The following is a 17,895-nucleotide window of genomic DNA, read 5'->3' on the forward strand; positions in this document are numbered from 1 at the left end:
GTGTGAACGCTTTTTTTGGGATGCGTCGCAATTTGCGACGTCATCGCGTCGCTGCTTTTGGCCGTGCGGAAACGGCCTGAGCTCTTTTATTGATATTGTTGTGGACATTCTTGGGCTCCTTGGTGGGCAGGTAGTGTAGAACTATTGTAAATTGTAGGCAAATAAAGCTACAGTGTTTGATTACAGTGCAACACAAATGCAGTAAATGGATGAAAACTAGATTATAAAGAAAAGTAGCAGCTTCAAAGGTGAATTAGGAATGCATTTTAGTATAGACTGTCACTGTTTTCTGCACAAAAATCAAAGAGGAGAATAAAAGTCAGCTCTTACATTTCAGTTTTCCCCCTTGTTCAAAACCGGATGAACCTTGAATTTTTACAATATCTAGTCTGGTATGGGTATTTGGGGAGGGTGGTTTCTCAAAGAAAAATAGTGGTGCAATGAAGTTATGATTCTGCAGAACGACAAAACTGTTGAATCATGATTATATTAAAAATTCTTCATATTATTCTAGTTAATAGCAGGCATGCACTTATTATGAGCCAATATTATTAAGCAGAGAACAACTGTGGGCAGCCAGGCAGTTGCTGCTGATGGTAAATCAAATTGAGAGCATATGGTTTTGCTGTTGCTATCATCCGTTGTGCTGTGCTGCTGAGAAGGCTAATGTTTTATGTTTGTGATTATGACTCAAGACACAGATTCAGCATTAGACAGTGAAACTGAAATCAGTAGCATGATACAGAGAAGTGTACTGTGTAAACTGTATCATGTTTAGCCTGCTCTAAGCATTCAGAAGATTGTGAACTGCATCAGAATTGGATTTTAGGCTTCTACCCAGGAAAATACATGATGTACTTTGGCCATATTAGTTCTGATGCTCAGATTAATCAATAATGCCAGTGCAGCTACTTCAATTGCTTATGATTTTCAAATATTGGAAAGCCAAATAATTTTATCTCACCATGATTTCTCACTGTTCAATTCTGTTGAGAAAAGATGCCAGGTAAGGATTTAAGAAGATCTGTATATCAGGCTGTTACTGTGTACCATCCAGCATTTAGCTTGCTAATCAGAGGCCAATTGCACATGAAACATCTCCTTGACTCAAACAGAATTTCTCTTTTGGATTAGATTTTCAGTTATGCAACTGATCTGATATAGTCTCTGGCTTAGAATTTCAATTATGTAACCATTCCAAAGTCACCAAACTCCTTGAAAGAGAATCCCCTCATTTTTCCAACTGTGGGGAAAACCTGGTCCCCCCCCTTTTGCAGGGAAAGTGAAGTACACCGTGTTGTGCCAAGCCTTCTTCTTCAGATTTCCCCTCTTCCTGCCCAACCATTCCCCTCTTACAAGGAGCCATTCCTCCCTTTTGTCCTCCCACTCCCCTTCCATTTTGCTGCCCAGCACCCAACCTGTCTTCTTTCTCCTGTAACCTTCAGCCAGGATTCAGCATGGATTCTATCATTTTTATTTATTTATTTTGGCTACTGTCATGAGCTGTTACTGATAGGCTGCTGGGTGAGTGTGAATGCACAAGGCTTGGCTCAGGGGGTGGGAGGGGGGAATGGTACATATCTTTCCTGTTCAGGCTCAGCGTAGACACATACACATGTTCTCATTTTGTTTTTTTCCTATTTCCAAAGCGACTATCCATAGATGTTGCAAGGACTTAAGTGGAAACTGGCCACTGCCAGTCACTTGTCCTGACCTTCAGTCAGGGATTCTTGCATATGGCAAATCTGAGTTATGATCAGAGCCATATGCCACCCCACCCCCACCCTCCACACAAACAGGAGCATGCAGCATGCAGACAAGATGGCCCCATTAGATAGAAGTTTATTCACAAGTTATGTATTGTGATTGCATGCTGGTGACATTTGCCATACCATGTTTTCTCACCACCACTACCTGGATTTCAAACAGGCAATGTCTGGATCCATCTGTCTGTGTATCTGTTTGTCTATTTATCTGTCATCCTCTCAGTCTATCATCCTATCAATCTATCAAAAGTACAGATGCAGGACAAAAAATGATTTTTAATATCAATAAGATATTAATAAGAAACTAACCTTAGGAAAAACAAAAAAAATCAAAGCTCCAAAATGGAGCTGATATGGGATTTAACCCAGATGTATTGAAGTACTAAGAAGACATCATGGCAGGGGGTGATTGAAGAGGACACATGCATGTACAGGAAACCACAGGAATCTTACCTGCTAGGATCTGCAATTAACTTTTTCATGCTATTTTTTTTTTAAAAAAACCAGGAACTCCCCCATGGTGCCCATTATGGGGGAGAGCACAAAACGAGCAGGAAAAATCAAATTCTCTGTGAATTTGCGAATCCTGCCCTGCAGCAGAATAAAGAAAAACTGTGGGGAGATGCAGCAGTACGTAATGGAAGAAAAAGCTATACAGGAAATGAAACTAATGGACTGCTTTTAAAGTGCAGGATATAAATTCACAATAGGACAGGCTCCCAATTTTTCTAACATCCTGTGTTGGAAGGCTTGGGTTTCCTTGCAATGTGGTCTGTTGAGGGAGGGTTAGCCCTACCAAGTCCTTATAGCTATTATCACAAGGCTATGTAGGCCACCCAAGAGGAGTCACTGAGGGGAGCTGCAGCTATTTCTGACCTCTGGAGTGTTACATATCCAGGTAAGCTTTGCCTGTCCAGGTGCAATGCCCTACTGCTTACAGGAATTGATTGATGCAGTTCACATTTGCGGATGAAACTATAATTAGACTGCATCAGTTTTTAAAGCTTTGCATTAAAAAATTTTCTGACACTATATATTTTAAGAAATGCATTTGTTAGATTATAAAGGTATCACACGTCTCATTGTTATTCGGGGTTTTATTTGGGTTGACACCTCTGGAATATATACAAAGAGCTTCTGGGATTACAGATAAACAGAACTCTTCCTGAACAAATTTTTTTTTCAATCTAATCTTGTTGATATTTGTTTGATTGAATGAATGCAGTTTTTTAAAATGTTCCTTTGGTTACTTATAGGGATAACAGGAAAAGGTGACCACTGTTATACTGAAGACTGCTTAAATACTACACTAAAATACTAACACATTTATTGTGATATACATCTTTATGAATTTTAGCTCAGTTCATCATATACAATTTTGCTGCAATAGACTGTTAGCCTAATAGGACTGTTTCTGGTGTACTTATTACTAATCAAAGGACACCAGTCAGGAGAAGGATAAAAAAAATAGCTTAAAAGGGGAGGGGTGGAATATAAATTTAATATAAATAAATAAATACTCTATTCAAATAAAGGGCACTTCAGTGAGTGAAAGGTTGAAAGCTCATTTGACCTGGGGGGAGGTCTGACTTTTTATTCAGAATAGTAAATGATGCTGATACATGACCACCAGCAGTGGCGTTCCTGCCTAGGGACAGGGGGTACCCTATGTCCCCGGGCGCCCCCCATTTGGTCACATGGGGAGGCGCCAAGATTTCAGGGTCATTTGTGTGTTGTTAAATTTTTTAGTGTTTATTTACGTTTCGGCCTGCAGGGGGGCACATTTTTAAGGTTAGCGGCACCAAAATTTCAGGGTACCATCCAGATACTGCCCTGATGATACCACCCAAGTTTGGTGATGTTTGGTTCGGGGGAAGCAAAGTTATGGATGCCCAAATGGCGTAGTGGCATAGTGGCTAAGATCAGGTGCACTCAGATCTGGAGGAACCGGGTTTGATTCTCAGCTCTGCTGCCTGAGTTGTGGAGGCTTATCTGGGGAATTCAGATTAAGCCTGGATGATATTACCAGGAGGGCTTCCTGGAGCCACCTTGAAAGTTTGGTGCCTCTATCTTCAAAAATGTGCAGCCTGCCTCAGAAATTCCTCATTGGCTACAATGGAGCAAAGTCACTGCAAAACAAAGAATCTTGGGCAAATTTCTTGGGGGATGCTATTATGCCACTGCTGCTCTTGGGGGCCCATAAAATTGAACCCCCAGAAGCAAAGGTCTCCAAACCTGGATGCTATTACCAGGAGGCCCTCCTGGAGCCACCCTGAAAGTCTGGTGTCTCTATCTTCAAAAATGTGCAGCCTGCCTACACACTCAGAAATTCCCCATTGGCTACAATGGAGCAAAGTCACTGCAAAACAAAGAATCTTGGGCAAATTTCTTGGGGTGCCTGGAAGGGGTGTATTTTTAAAGCTAGTGATACCAAAATTTCAGGGTATCATCTGGTAACTATTCTTATGATGCCAACCAAGTTTGGTGAAGTTAGGTTCCAGAGGACCAAAGTTATGGTCCCTCAAATGGGTAGCCCCCATCTCACGTTAGCTCCCATTGAAAATAATGGGGATGGGGGCATTCCATTTGGGCATCCATAACTTTGCTTCCCCTGAACCAAACATCACCAAACTTGGGTGGTATTGTAACGACCCAAAGGACCCCAAGAATATTATTTATATATATTTCTGCTTTAAAATCATATTGGCAAAAGCTAGTTGCCAAAAGCACTCCTATGGGTTGTAGGTAGCAGCATGTCAAAAGGTCAAAACTACTTTAACAAAAGCTAAGATCATGAGTTACTCCAGCATAACTTGGAGGCCTCATTTGAGTCACTAGAATGCTTGATTACCTCACCTTGCAAAGATACTGTTAACAAAGAATATGGATCAGATACTGTCATTTCCCTATCTCTTCTGGAAACCAAGTCATCAACAGATGGTTGCTTCTCTGCATCTCCTCTTCCCATTGTTATGAATTTTCCTAAAGCACCCACCTTTCCCCGGTCTAATGTCTCAGCCCAAAATCAGAGTTACTTTGCATAAAGTCATTCTGTGCTTCCTGACTTAATCTAGGACCAATTGACTCCCATTGTCCCGGGTTTAGCAGTAGACCAGCTGACTAATGACCTCAGCACCCCCCAAGCCCAGCATGGGAAATTCCAGAGAATTTAGAAAAAAAAGGAAAACTCACTAGCTCCCGCCTCTTCCTGGGCAAAAGGGTATAAAGGTTCAGTTTACCTGCAACATATTGCTCATTTGCCACATGTTCTCTTGCTGTGGTGTTGAGACATGGATTCGTCCTTCATTGGGTTCCTGTGCTGGCATGGAATCCCTGCCTTCTACTTCTACCCTCCTAAGAATCGATAGGTAATGTATTACCCAACAACCCCCCCCCCTCCATTTCTATCATCCAATCTATCTTTTAAAACCTTTTTTATATCTCAGGAACTTGAATGTATGTGCCCTTGTGTCTTGCTGTGCGTGTGTATTTTTAAACAAATTTATATAAACATTTAAACTCAATTTGGACTCTTGCTTCTCTGTGGAATATCCATTGCTAGAATTCCTTCCCCGTAGATACAGTCTAAAAGATCTCCTCTCGGCCCCTCTCGCTGCCAACGTGAGTGTTCATTCCCCATTGATCTACTTTTAAAAACTATATGTGTGCTGTTACACTTTTTAGCAGCTGGTGGAGAATCCCTTTAATAAAACCCTTACTCCTGTTAAGGCCGTAACAGTATCATCAGGGCACTCTCTGGATGATGCCCTGAAATCATGGTGCTGCTAGCTTTAAAAATGCGCTCCCTGCAGGCCAAAAAACACCAAAAATACCCCCCAAAAGCCCAAATACCTTGCATTCGCATTTGTTCATATTTGGCCAGGACATAATTGGACAATTTTTGTCCGAATGTGCCCAAATTTGCCCAGATTCCAGCCAAATATGGTATTTGTTCCATCTGAATCTCCCTCAAAAGTGATGCTGTTTCAGGGTGGGGGAGAATCCACCCCCAAACAGCATCACCTTCAATTTTATTTTAACTGTGGACCCCAGATTCTCCCTTTAAGGTGGATTTAAAAGAAGAATCTGAGCTCCCTAGTTTAAGACCATTTAAAGTGATGGTGTTTGGGGGTGGATTCCACTGGAGGTGTTTTGTGAGAGATGATGCTGACATTTGTTTGGTAAATGTTTTTCTGGGGGTGATTTGTGAGAGATTTACATGCTTAATACCGACTTGCACTGACTTGGAGTTGTTTCTCAGGCTAACAACCTACCTCATAGGGTTGTTGTGATTAGGAAATTAGGAAAAGAGTTGGTGGGGAGAGAGCCATATATGTTTTGCTGGGAGTGGGAGGTGTTTTGTGAGCTGGTACAAAAAATCATTGTTTGGTCATGGTGGGGGAGGGTGGCCTCCCATACGCCGGGCCAGGGGGGGGGAGGCGCCAAACTCAGGTTTTGTCCCCGGGCACCAGTTTGCCTAGGTACGCCCCTGACCACCAGTACAGTCTTCTAGAACATGTCATCTATCCAATAATAGGATTCCACCCCACCCCCATTTATTTTTGTATGTTTTGGCCTACCTGGTGTAACTGCACTGCTAGGCAGCATCTCTATAGTATTAGCCCTCAAACATTAGAGAAATAAATGTTCCATAACACTATTGTTCTATTTTGAACCACCAAGCAAGAAATGTAGATTTTCTCTGTTAGCTTCAAGCATCAAAACTGTCTATAGCAAATTTGTCTTCAACTAGAATAATTTAAAATGGAAACTCTTTGATTCATAAAACAAGACAAACAGCCCAATCAAGGGGGGGTGGAGGAAGTTGTGGAAGAGGCATAGCCGTACACCTCCCTGAAACACTTACCCTGGCAGAGGGATAAATGTGCCAGCAGACAGCATCTCAGCCTCTTGGGATGCCCTGCTGTGGCGCTGAGCACCATGTCACTGGCTCAGCACCCCTACCAGCCCCAATACCATAGTGAAGGAATTCTGGAGGTGTGGCTAGGGGCAAAACCAATTTTAGTCAGTTTTCACCCTGGTATTGCCTCCAGGTACATGGTGGCTCAGATCATGGACTTTTGTGATCCATTGAGGCCTTTTCAGTGGCGGGGAGGTTTTGTTTCATATTTTGCTTCCCTATGCCATCAAAAAGCCCTCTGGACGTGGTGCCACAGTGGCACTGATCCCAGCCACCAAGGGGTCTGGATTGGATTGCTTATGCTTAATGTGGAAAATAGATATAATAAGAGCCACATCAGATCCATGTTCCACCAACCAGCTTCCGGGAGGTTTGCCAAAGGCATGCCTGTAATTATAGATTAACCTCCTTTTCACATATTTGCTCAGATTTTGCCAAGAAACTTTCTTGATTGACAAAACATAGCTGAAATAACTCAGCAGCTAATAGTGCCCATTGACTGTGGTCTTTGTAGAGACACTGGACAAGTTTACCCAACTGAGCACACCAGTTCTTTGAGATTCTTGGTGCTTTTGGGACCTGGTTTCATTTGTTAAGGCCATCTGTGTTTTAGCACAGAGTTGGCTTTCATGAATGTTGATGCCCATAGGACTTCATTATTGTATCAAATGCAGCACAAAAGTTATTCCAGTTAATCCACTTTTATCCTGAAATAATTGAGGCAAATAAATTAAGCTGAAACTATTTTGTATTTTACAATGACTCAATATTGCTGAAAAGTTTTTTTAAAGAGTGCAGAGTATGAAGGATAAAGGTTTCACGGATAAAAGGAGAATGTATAATGTCGAAATGTCTGGAACTATATGGAAAATGCAAAGGGAAAATTCTAGGGCATGTATACAAATATATGGTAGATGATAAGGAATTCATGATAAGAACATTGAAACAAAAATGGGAGAAAGAAGGATTTCTAAACACTGGTAATATTGAAAAATTAATAGACAGTTGGAAAAATATAAAGACTGAGAAATATATGGAGTTAGAAAGAAAAGTGATATTAAAACGGTATAGAACACCAAAACAACTAGCACACATAATAAAAGGACTTAGTTCTAAATGCTGGCACTGTGGAGACCAAGAGGCATATTATAGCCATATGTGGATAGAATGTGCAGAAGTAAAAAAAATTTTGGACAATTGTATTGTTATATATCGAGAAACTGGTGAAGACAAATATTGATTTAAATAATGACTTAATGTTCATGGGTGTAATGGAAGACAGAAGAGTGGATAAACAATATAGTTATATGTATAAAATAATGATTAAAGCAGCATATGCAACAATAGCCTTGGGCTGGAAAGAAAAGAAAAAATGGACATTTCAGAAATGGTTAGAATATATCTGGGAATAAGTGACACTTGATATTTTCGATACATTATCCAAAAATAAGACATGGCAAGATAAACAGAATGAAATTTTGAAGATATGGATAATATACGTGGACTGGATGAAAGAAGCTCGAGTTGATGAAGAAATATGGGAGAAGAGGCTATAGAGAATGAACTTACTGCTGTTTGTATGACGAAACTATGAAGAAGTAATAGGGGGAGGGAGAAAAGGGGGGAAAGTATCATTTGAAAATGTATGAAGGAAAATACTATCAATTGTAAAATTCAAATGATACAATACTTTTTTTAAAAAAAAGAGTGCAGAGTATGGCCTCAATCCAACATGAACTGAAAGCACTTAGTCCATTGAAATCAATATCACTTCATTTATGTTCAAAATGGAGATACTTGACACTGGTGCATGCTTGCATGCACACACACAAAATCATTATTGTGTATGCTATTGGAGTTTAACAGAATCAACTCTGCTCAAAGATTATGGCTTTACTGGCAAATTCTTCCTTTTTAAAAAAAATCAGAGATAGAAGCTGATTAATTTTGAAATCTATCAAAAGAAGTGAAGTGTTGCAGTTCCAAAGCAAAATATGTAGGCTGTGTATTACATTTCCAAGACATTTCTTTTGAAATCCAGGATTGCTTTATCTCTGAAAATGGATGAAATCATAGAAAATATTTCAGATAGTGGGATTGTTTTAAATATAACTTCATAGTACTATCTATTCCAATTCAGAAAGTATAAATGTACATGTATAAAATTTTTCAAATGTTTCTGTATGAGCTGTTTGTACTTCTGGTGATTATTCAAAACATTATTTATTTACTTATGTAATGCATATCCCACCTTTGTTCCCAGTGGTTATCCAAAGCTGCTTTCATCGTTTTCTTGCCTCCATTTTATCCTCACAATAATTTTGTGAGGTAGGTTAGGCTAAGAGTCTGACTGGTCAGTATCACTCTGCAAACTTCTGTGGCAGTCTGGTTCTGAGGCGGAGTTTCCCAGATTCTGGTCTGACACTAATCACTACACTAAACTGGCAGTCTCTCATATTTTAAGATGATGTATTCAGATGTGGATTTAAGTAAATATGCTTAAATCTACTGTGCCACCTCAGTTGCATGGGATGATAATAATGCTAGTGTTAATGGATGTTGCACTTCATCCTTTGATAAACTCTCCGTCAACTTTTAAAAGTATGAATACTTCAGTAAACTCAGTCTGATGCATTATCACACCTCTGTGACATATTTGGGAGCAGTTTGACGATGACACAAGGTTCTAAATTTTCACAGAAGAAAAATACTGAGCATCTTCCTCCACAGGAATGAACTGGATTATATTAGAAATGTTCAACATCTTTAATCAGATGAAAGCTAATTTCTGTCACAAGAAACAGATGGGTAGACCTAGATCAGTTCAGTGTGTTCCTGTTTTGCTTTGCTACAAGCAAACGCATTATGATTTAGCTCTAGTTGTGCCAACTATTTTAAACATTTGGGTAATGGTGAAAAGAAGACTTATTCCAGCTTATTAGAAAGTATAGAACAGTTCCATCTTTAGTTATTTCGTTTTCAAGTACAATTGAAAAATCTCCCATATAACCCATTATCCCTGGTATAGTTGAGGATATAACACAACTGTGTATTATAATTCTGCATGACCTGATGAATTATAAATTGAAATGGCCTAAAATTACCTAGAATTCCTCATCAGTTCATTGGTTCTAGTTGAAAACTTTTTGACAGCTTCTGGGTGACATTGGAAAATAAATTACAAGTATAACTCTGACTGGCTGGCATTATATTAGTGAGTCTCTCTTTCTCCCATTTTCTCCCTAATCCCTTTCTCTTTGCCAGCTGGTTTTTTTTTCAGCTGTTGAACTCCTAAGAAAAAAATTATTCTACTCTCCCTGGGAAACCTTGTCCAGGGACAGCAAGCATTTGCAGAAAAGCCCAGCTGCATTCAAAGCAGCTGGCACAGCTGAAAACTTCAGATGAACCATCTGGTTCTTCAGGGTTCAACCTGATACATTAAAAGCCCATCCACCATATTCAATTTTAACATGCAATTTTATTTGGCATACTGTCCAACATAGAGCTGCTGTATTTACATCCCCCACCCCAAAAAAAATCTAAGGGAGAAACTATTTCTAATTCTGAACCTGATCCCTATACAGACGGAAAAATGTAGAGAATGGGGCCTATTTCACATAGGGGATATTCTTCGGCAGACCTGGAAAGACCCCCCCCCCCAAGTTTGAAGGACAATTTGGAAACCCACAAAAAAGGAGGGATTAAATTGCCCCCCAAGAGAAGAATATTGTCAGATTTTGCACAAACAACATAAAGGAGTATCCCTTTTGGGGGTGGGGAGAGAAGGATCTGTTCCTGCTTAAGCCAGGTAAGCAGGAAGAGAGAGAGAGAGAGAGAGAGGAGTGTTGGAGTGACTGGAGTGCTGCTATGTGAGCCAATCAGGCATAGGCAGTGATGCTGGTGATCTGGGCAGATGCGAGAAAGGAAAAGGAAGGAGAGCTAAAACAACTTGCCAATCATGAGCCAGGTAGCCACTAGTGGCAGTTCTGCAGGAAGCTGGGCTTGCTATTGAGTGGGTGGCCTAACAAGAGAGTGTGGAGGGAACAAAAAGGATGGGATTTCCCCTGTTTGAGTGTTCTGGTTCCCCTGCTTGTAGGTATATAACTGTGTTTGGATAATAGCTGTAGGTTATAATTCATAAGATTTAATAGACTGCTCAGTGTATGATAACATGTTCAGCAATATAACAACAAAAAAGGCCGTGAGGTGAACACTTTCCATTAACACAATGGACCTTTCCTGTCTCACCCTTCCCCCCACCCCCAGCAAGCCACCAATCTCTGTGAAATGCTTTTCCTGGGAGTAGGGGAGAGAAAAAAATGTCATGAGGGGGGTTGTAACAGGAACAGGAATCAGTGGAAGTGGCCAATATAGTTTGGCACTGTGTCTCTTTTTATTGGGCCAAAACATATATTGCTTGATTGACAGCTCATCAGGTCCAAGTCGATAAGTTCACAGACTTGGCTTATAAGATAAATATTGCATGTATATTTACACCTTTACATTCACAGCTTTCGTCTTTAAAAATATTAATAGTCGCTCTGCTTCTAAAGTGAATGCAGCCTTCTGACTCCACCAGCTATTTGCCAATCTGTGCTACAATTTTCTATTATCAGTCACTTGCAATCTCTACAAAACTGTTTCCTTTGCCCCACCTTTCCCTATTTGTCATAATCTACTAATATGAAGTCAAGTTTAGATAATTTTTCTCCATTTGGCTGCTCAATAGAAAGTTTACCTATTACTCCTAAGTAAGCAGCACCTAATTTGTGTGTAATGCATACTAGGACTGGACACCTTCACACCAAACAGACTGGGATAACTTTGCATGGAATTGCTATATTAGTGTGGAATCAAATTAATGAACTTTAACTGGAGAAAACATTTAGGATTGTTCTGTCAGCATAAAGCACTATTTTTAAAAGGCTATTGGCCCCTAGCAGAAGAATGTCAGAAAGTCAAATAGATGTATGGATGTGCAGTTTGACATGGCAACTGTCAGACTTTGCTCTTTCACTCATGCACATGCACGGATGCGCACGCACGAACACACACACCCCTGAGAATACCAGCCATCAGAGATCCAGTTTTGCAGCAGAGAGACAGAACTGGAGAGAAACTAATAGCTGTGAGAGCATCCTGCTGTGCTTCCTTGGTTGTTTGGATTTTATCAACCAAGGGATTCTTCTCAATACTATTCCCTGTCACAGACCTTTCCCCATTCAGTCTCTGCTGGTGACTAAGCTTGATGGTTGCCAGTTTTACAAGCCTTGTCACCCTCAAATATACTCCAGATGAATGGGGATTTTTAATCTTTGTGGTCATCTGAAAATGGTAAGACAGCAGCTGTTGATCAGCACAGATTGTGCAATGTACACAGCTAGACAAGAGGTCTATGCTCAAGGGGAAGATGGTTGTGTTTGTTCCCAGGATATTTCCTATGTCTCAGGTTTACAGCTGAATTTGGAATGTGGCAGTGGCACTATCAATGCATCCTACAGACAATTTGCATTTCAGTACACAGCCAAGTAGAAAAATGAACTGCATACCACATAAATCTCTCCACATGCTACCTGGATCCTTTCTTTGTTTCTTGGCTTGGTATCCCTTCTTCACCTTCTAACAGCTGTTCTTCTCCCATATTGATATATATGTGCCACATTCTAATTTCAGCACCTCAGCATATCAAAGACCACAGCTTTATGCTTGCATAGTTGGGTCCACTTCAACTATTACAATTTGGTTCCTGACTAATATCAGAGCCATGTGGCATTTACACCAGTTTCTCTAACACTTATTTAAACTTCGGGAAGTTTTCATCTTCCAGTCTTCCAGCTCAGCACTGTGTCAATAACAACCTCATTTATCTGCTCATCCCATCTACTTAACATGAGGCGTTGGAGTTAGGAGAAACCATAGAGTGAGGCTAAGTGCTTCTGGCACCATGTTGACCAGCAAGAAACACTCTTTCTTAGAAGAAGCAATTCAAAAGACTAGCACCATTTATATTTTACAGGACTTTAAAAAAATAAAACAAATATATGAATCAATAACTGAGTGAAGTGCATTTAAATGGATCTGAATATAATGGAGCATTTTGGGTGTACTACAAATTGGAGAATTTCCATTTTAGATTGAAAAAAAAAACTTCAAGTGTTTGGTCCACCGGATGACTGTGTCTGATTCATTATCAAAAGGATAAGGACAGAGAAATCAGTTGGTATGAATATCCGCCTCACTGCAAGTAATTTGACGTCGCTGTGGCCTTTGTAGGGTAGGGTGGGGTTTTTTGTTTGTTGGAAGAAAGAATACTGAAGACTTGTGAATCTTTGTTAAACCCTGTGTCCTTGCACTGTGTGTATTCATGAGCTCAGAAAAAATGCCAAGGAAACAGTGATCAATGTACACAGGGTTTGATCCAGCATAAAATTTCTACGTCTCTGCCACTAAAATTTTGTGCAAGTGGAAACACAAGGGGAAAAATTCATGGTAGCTGCTTATACATGAAGTCAAACATCATGTATGATCACTTTGCCACTTGTGCAAGATACTGTACAACCAATTTCTGTGCGCAATAATATACAAGTGTTCGATGTTGCATAAAATCTCAAACAGGCAGAACTGCACTAAGCCCATTGCTGGAATCAAGCCATAGAATTTGGGTCACAAGGAAAACCCATCTACTGGTCTTTAAAGCTATCCAGTTTGTTCAACTTCCAGCATCTTGCAACATTTCATTTGAAATAATCCCGAAACGGGATTGTACCTCTTCAGACTTCTGAAGAGACATCCCAGATGTGCTCATGTTCTAGATATGGAAGATTTCAGCATACGTACAAATGTGCAGTATCATCTTCTCCATTCTGAAGTGCTCTATCTCAATCCAGGCTCATTGTTGTAAGTATGGAAGATTTCAGCAACAACCTGAAGAAAAAAATGTCCTGTCGCTTCAACAGAAGCTTAAAGTATGGAAATGATCTGCTGAAGCTTTTCATGGAATCAACATAAATAACATAACCTGCTAAAAAAATTCATTCAGCCTCTGTTTAGCTGGATTTTTTTTCTCCAGGCAACTCTATGGAGAATATCTCATGCATGGCCTATATAACTGTCCAATAGAACTGCATCTGGAAGCACCTGGATGGCTGCAGGATCCAGAAAAGCCAAAATTCCAGTTGGATGGACAACCAAGAGCCCTCAAGGCCTCTATCACAGGAATAACATTGGACTGCTTCAATTGAAGCCAGCCAGATAGCATCCACACCACTGTCAGCATGGTGAGGGCAGACACATCCAGTTGGTTTTGACAATGCATTGAGCCATAACTACTAGAAGGCACAGCAGGGAAGTGACGGGGGTAGTATGGCCCAGATGGTGAGCCAGCCCTGAACCAAAGGCAGTCAAAACAACCAGAAATAGAAGTCCTGTCTCAAATTGACAGGATATTTCTGTACTGTAGTGCGACATTTGTGACCCATGGAAGGGCTGGAGTTTGTTTTTTGGGGGAGGGCAGGGGTTCTTCCAGGGAAAATTTTAAAGACTGCCCAGAGGCAGAGCAGGGAGGAAGTATTGGTCCAGCTCCAGTTGCAAAAAACTTGAGGCTAATGGGGGGAGGAGGAAACAGGTGGCACAATCCCTCTCCTACCTATTTTGAGGATCTGCATGGATCCTCTGGGAAGGCATGTTAACACAACAAAAGGCATATTAACACAACCTTTGCCCAAGCAGCAAGAATGGCACAAGGCTTCTCAGTGTTGCAATACTTTCATAGTATTCATGTGTAAACCTTTTTGCCACAAAAATTAGAAATGTTAATGCACCAGTCTAAACAGGAAGTGCAATTTTGGAAGAAACTTTATTAGTACAAACTGGTACATATTCAGTTCAGCTTGGACAGGCATTAGAAATTCTCTATAGCAAAATGTTTCTGCAAACATCTTTTTGTATGTGAGCCCTGCTTTTCAAAAATTACATTGCTACAAATCCACCATAATTAATCCAGCATCTTTAAAAAGGGTTGACGATTTACATATTTGACTGTGACAGATTCTGGGGTCTTGACAAGTTTTGCCTTTGGAAATTATTGGCATTTGCTGAACATAACCTTTCATCTTGTTATTTGTGTAAAGGTTGCTTTTTAATGATTGTTTTATTGAAGTGTTGTACATTGCCTTGATCTTTCTGGAAAGCTGACTAATAAATCTTGTAAATAAATTAATAATAAAATAATTCTTTGAATGCCATTTTCCTATTTTCCTTTATAATTCCCCAACAACTCCTCTGTGTATTAACCATTCATTAATATAAATCATTTATGTAGCACTTTGAATGCACTTTTTAAAAAAAATAGTCTCTGGTGATTTCATAGAGATGAGCACGTGCAAAAATTGTACTTTTGCACTACCAGTGTAAATGGATGGTGATGCCTATTTCTGTTTAGCTCTTTCTTGAAATTCAAATCGTGCGTATAGAAATGCAAGTCCTTGTGATTCCCTTTAGAGACTCAAATTTGCAAAAAGAATAACAATGATTAGCCCTGACATCCATATTACCATGAAGCTGTTTTTGGAATTGAAGATAATTTACTATGTTGAAAGGCAACAGCTAAAACTGACTTAGCAGGGCTGGTTACTTATTCTAAAGGCCCTTAAGACTGCAAATTTGGTCATGTACCATGTTAACTGAGGGCATTTTAGGCTTTAGCATATCTTTTTTTAAAAGTCCACCATATGTTCCTTTTATAGATAATTATTTGGCAAAGCCAAAATAAGATATGACTAGCTCCACCTAGACCTGAAACAATTTAGCATTAAATGATAGATTACCATACCTTCTTTATAGTTTCAGCCTAAGTAGCTCAGGCCCCTTCCACACGGAGGCGGAAGGGGTTGGGTCGGTGTAATCTATGCCGACCTGACGATGCTGGGACCGTCCGCATGGATGGTCCCAGAACCGGCTGGGACTACGGCGCCGCGGAGCGCCGTCGCCCGGCCGACCCGCCTCTTCCCCCGTTCCTCTCCCGTCGCCTCTGTCGCCCTGCTGGCCTCCGTAGACCCGCCCACGCTGCCCTCCGACCTCCAGGGGTCGGAGGACAGCGAGGGAGGGCCTTTGGAGGCCAGCAGGGCGATGGAGGCGACGAGGTGAGTGGGAGAGGGACGGGGACAACAGCGCATTCCCGGCGGTGCCGTTCGCACCGTGCCACCGGGAATGCACTGTTGTGCCAAAAACCTCCCTCCAGGAGGAAGGTTTTTGGAGGCGGCCTGAGGCCACCCTGGGGGAGGGGGAAGGGAACCAGGTCGGCGCTGCTGCGTTTTGGCAGCGCCGCCTGTGTGAACGGCTCCCTGGGGACAGTGTTTTTGCCATCCCCAGGGCGTCGTTATTGGCCCGTGCGGAAAAAGCCTCAGAGTCAAAGAGCTGGACAAAAATATATTTATTTATTTATTTATTTTTCAGTTTTATAGACCGCCCCATCCCTTGAGGGCTCTGGGCGGTGTACAACATAATAGCCATCATATACAAATAAAACAGATAAAACCTCTAAAAGCAGCGGTAAAATGAGAGACTAAATATAATAGTTAAAATTAATTTGTAAAATGGCATCCGACAATTTCGTTTCCAAATCCTCTTTCAAGGAGGGAAGGACAGCAAATCCCAGAGTAACAAAGGCACAGATGTAAAGGCCGTGGGAGGGGGCACTGTCAACGGCTGGTACCTCCAAAGGCCCGGCGGAACAGCTCCGTCTTACAGGCCCTGCGGAATTCCATAAGGTCCCGCAGGGCCCGGACAGCTGGTGGAAGAGCGTTCCACCAGGCTGGGGCCAGGGCTGTAAAGGCCCTGGCCCGCGTGGAGGCCAGCTGTATCATTGGGGGGCCAGGGACCACCAGTAAGTTGGCCTCTGCTGAGCGAAGAGGCCATATTGGGACATGTGTGGGTGATGCGGTCCCGGAGATACGAAGGTCCCAAGCTGCATAAGGCCTTAAAGGTCAGTACCAACACCTTGAAGATGATTCGGAACTCTACTGGGAGCCAGTGCAGCTGGCGCAGCACAGGCTGGATATGATCCCAGGTGGCACTGCCTGTGAGCAGGCGCGCAGCTGCATTTTGGACCAGTTTTAGCTTCCGAATCAAACGCAAGGGAAGGCCCGCGTAGAGCGAGTTACAATAGTCTAATCTGGAGATGACCGTTGCATGGATCACTGTGGCCAGGTCGGTCTGGGAGAGAAAGGGGGCCAGCCGCCGGGCCTGACGAAGGTGGAAAAAAGCAACCCGGGTTATATGGGCCACCTGAGTCTCCATTGATAGAGACGAATCCAGGTGGACCCCCAGGTTGCGTACGGAGGGGGTCGGTGCCAATGTGACCCCCTCCCACACCGGCGGCTGAAACATCCCCCTCTCCCCCTCGCGGCCCAGCCAGAGGATCTCCGTCTTCGATGGATTCAGTTTTAACCTGCTCTGTCGCAACCAACCAGCGACCGCCTCCAAACAATGCTGTAGAGCTGCCGGGGCAGTGGCTGCTCCCCCCTCCATCAACAGAATGAGCTGAGTGTCATCTGCATATTGGTGACAAGACAGCCCAAAACTCCGTACCAGCTGAGCAAGGGGTCGCATGTAGATATTAAATAACAGCGGGGATAATAATGCCCCCTGGGGTACACCGCAATGAAGCGGGCACTTCCGGGAGGCCTCATCCCCGCACCTCACTTGCTGATTCCGACCCCGGAGAAACGAGGCAATCCATTGAAGGACAGTGCCCCGCACTCCGGAGGCAGCCAGGCGGTGGGTCAAAAGGTCATGGTCGACCACATCAAACGCTGCGGTAAGATCTAACAATACCAGCAGTGCCGATCCGCCCTGGTCAAGCTGCATACGGAGCGTATCTGTGACGGCGACGAGAACAGTCTCCGTCCCATGCCCAGCACGGAAGCCGGACTGGAAGGGGTCGAATGCCGATGCGTCATCCAGGAAACCTTGAAGCTGCTCCAACACCACTCTCTCAATTACCTTCCCCAGAAACGAAAGATTCGAGACGGGGCGGTAATTGGCCAGATCCCCAGGATCTAAAGATGGTCTTTTTAAGAGTGGGTGGACCACTGCCTCCTTCAGCCCATCCGGGAAAACTCCTTGCTCAAGGGAGTTATTGATGATACTCAACAGATGGGGCCGTAGCTCCGCTCGGCAGGCTTTCACCAGCCAAGACGGGCACGGATC

This window comes from Sphaerodactylus townsendi, linkage group LG04 (genome assembly GCF_021028975.2).
Source record: "Sphaerodactylus townsendi isolate TG3544 linkage group LG04, MPM_Stown_v2.3, whole genome shotgun sequence".
NCBI classification, from domain to species: Eukaryota; Metazoa; Chordata; class Lepidosauria; order Squamata; family Sphaerodactylidae; genus Sphaerodactylus; species Sphaerodactylus townsendi.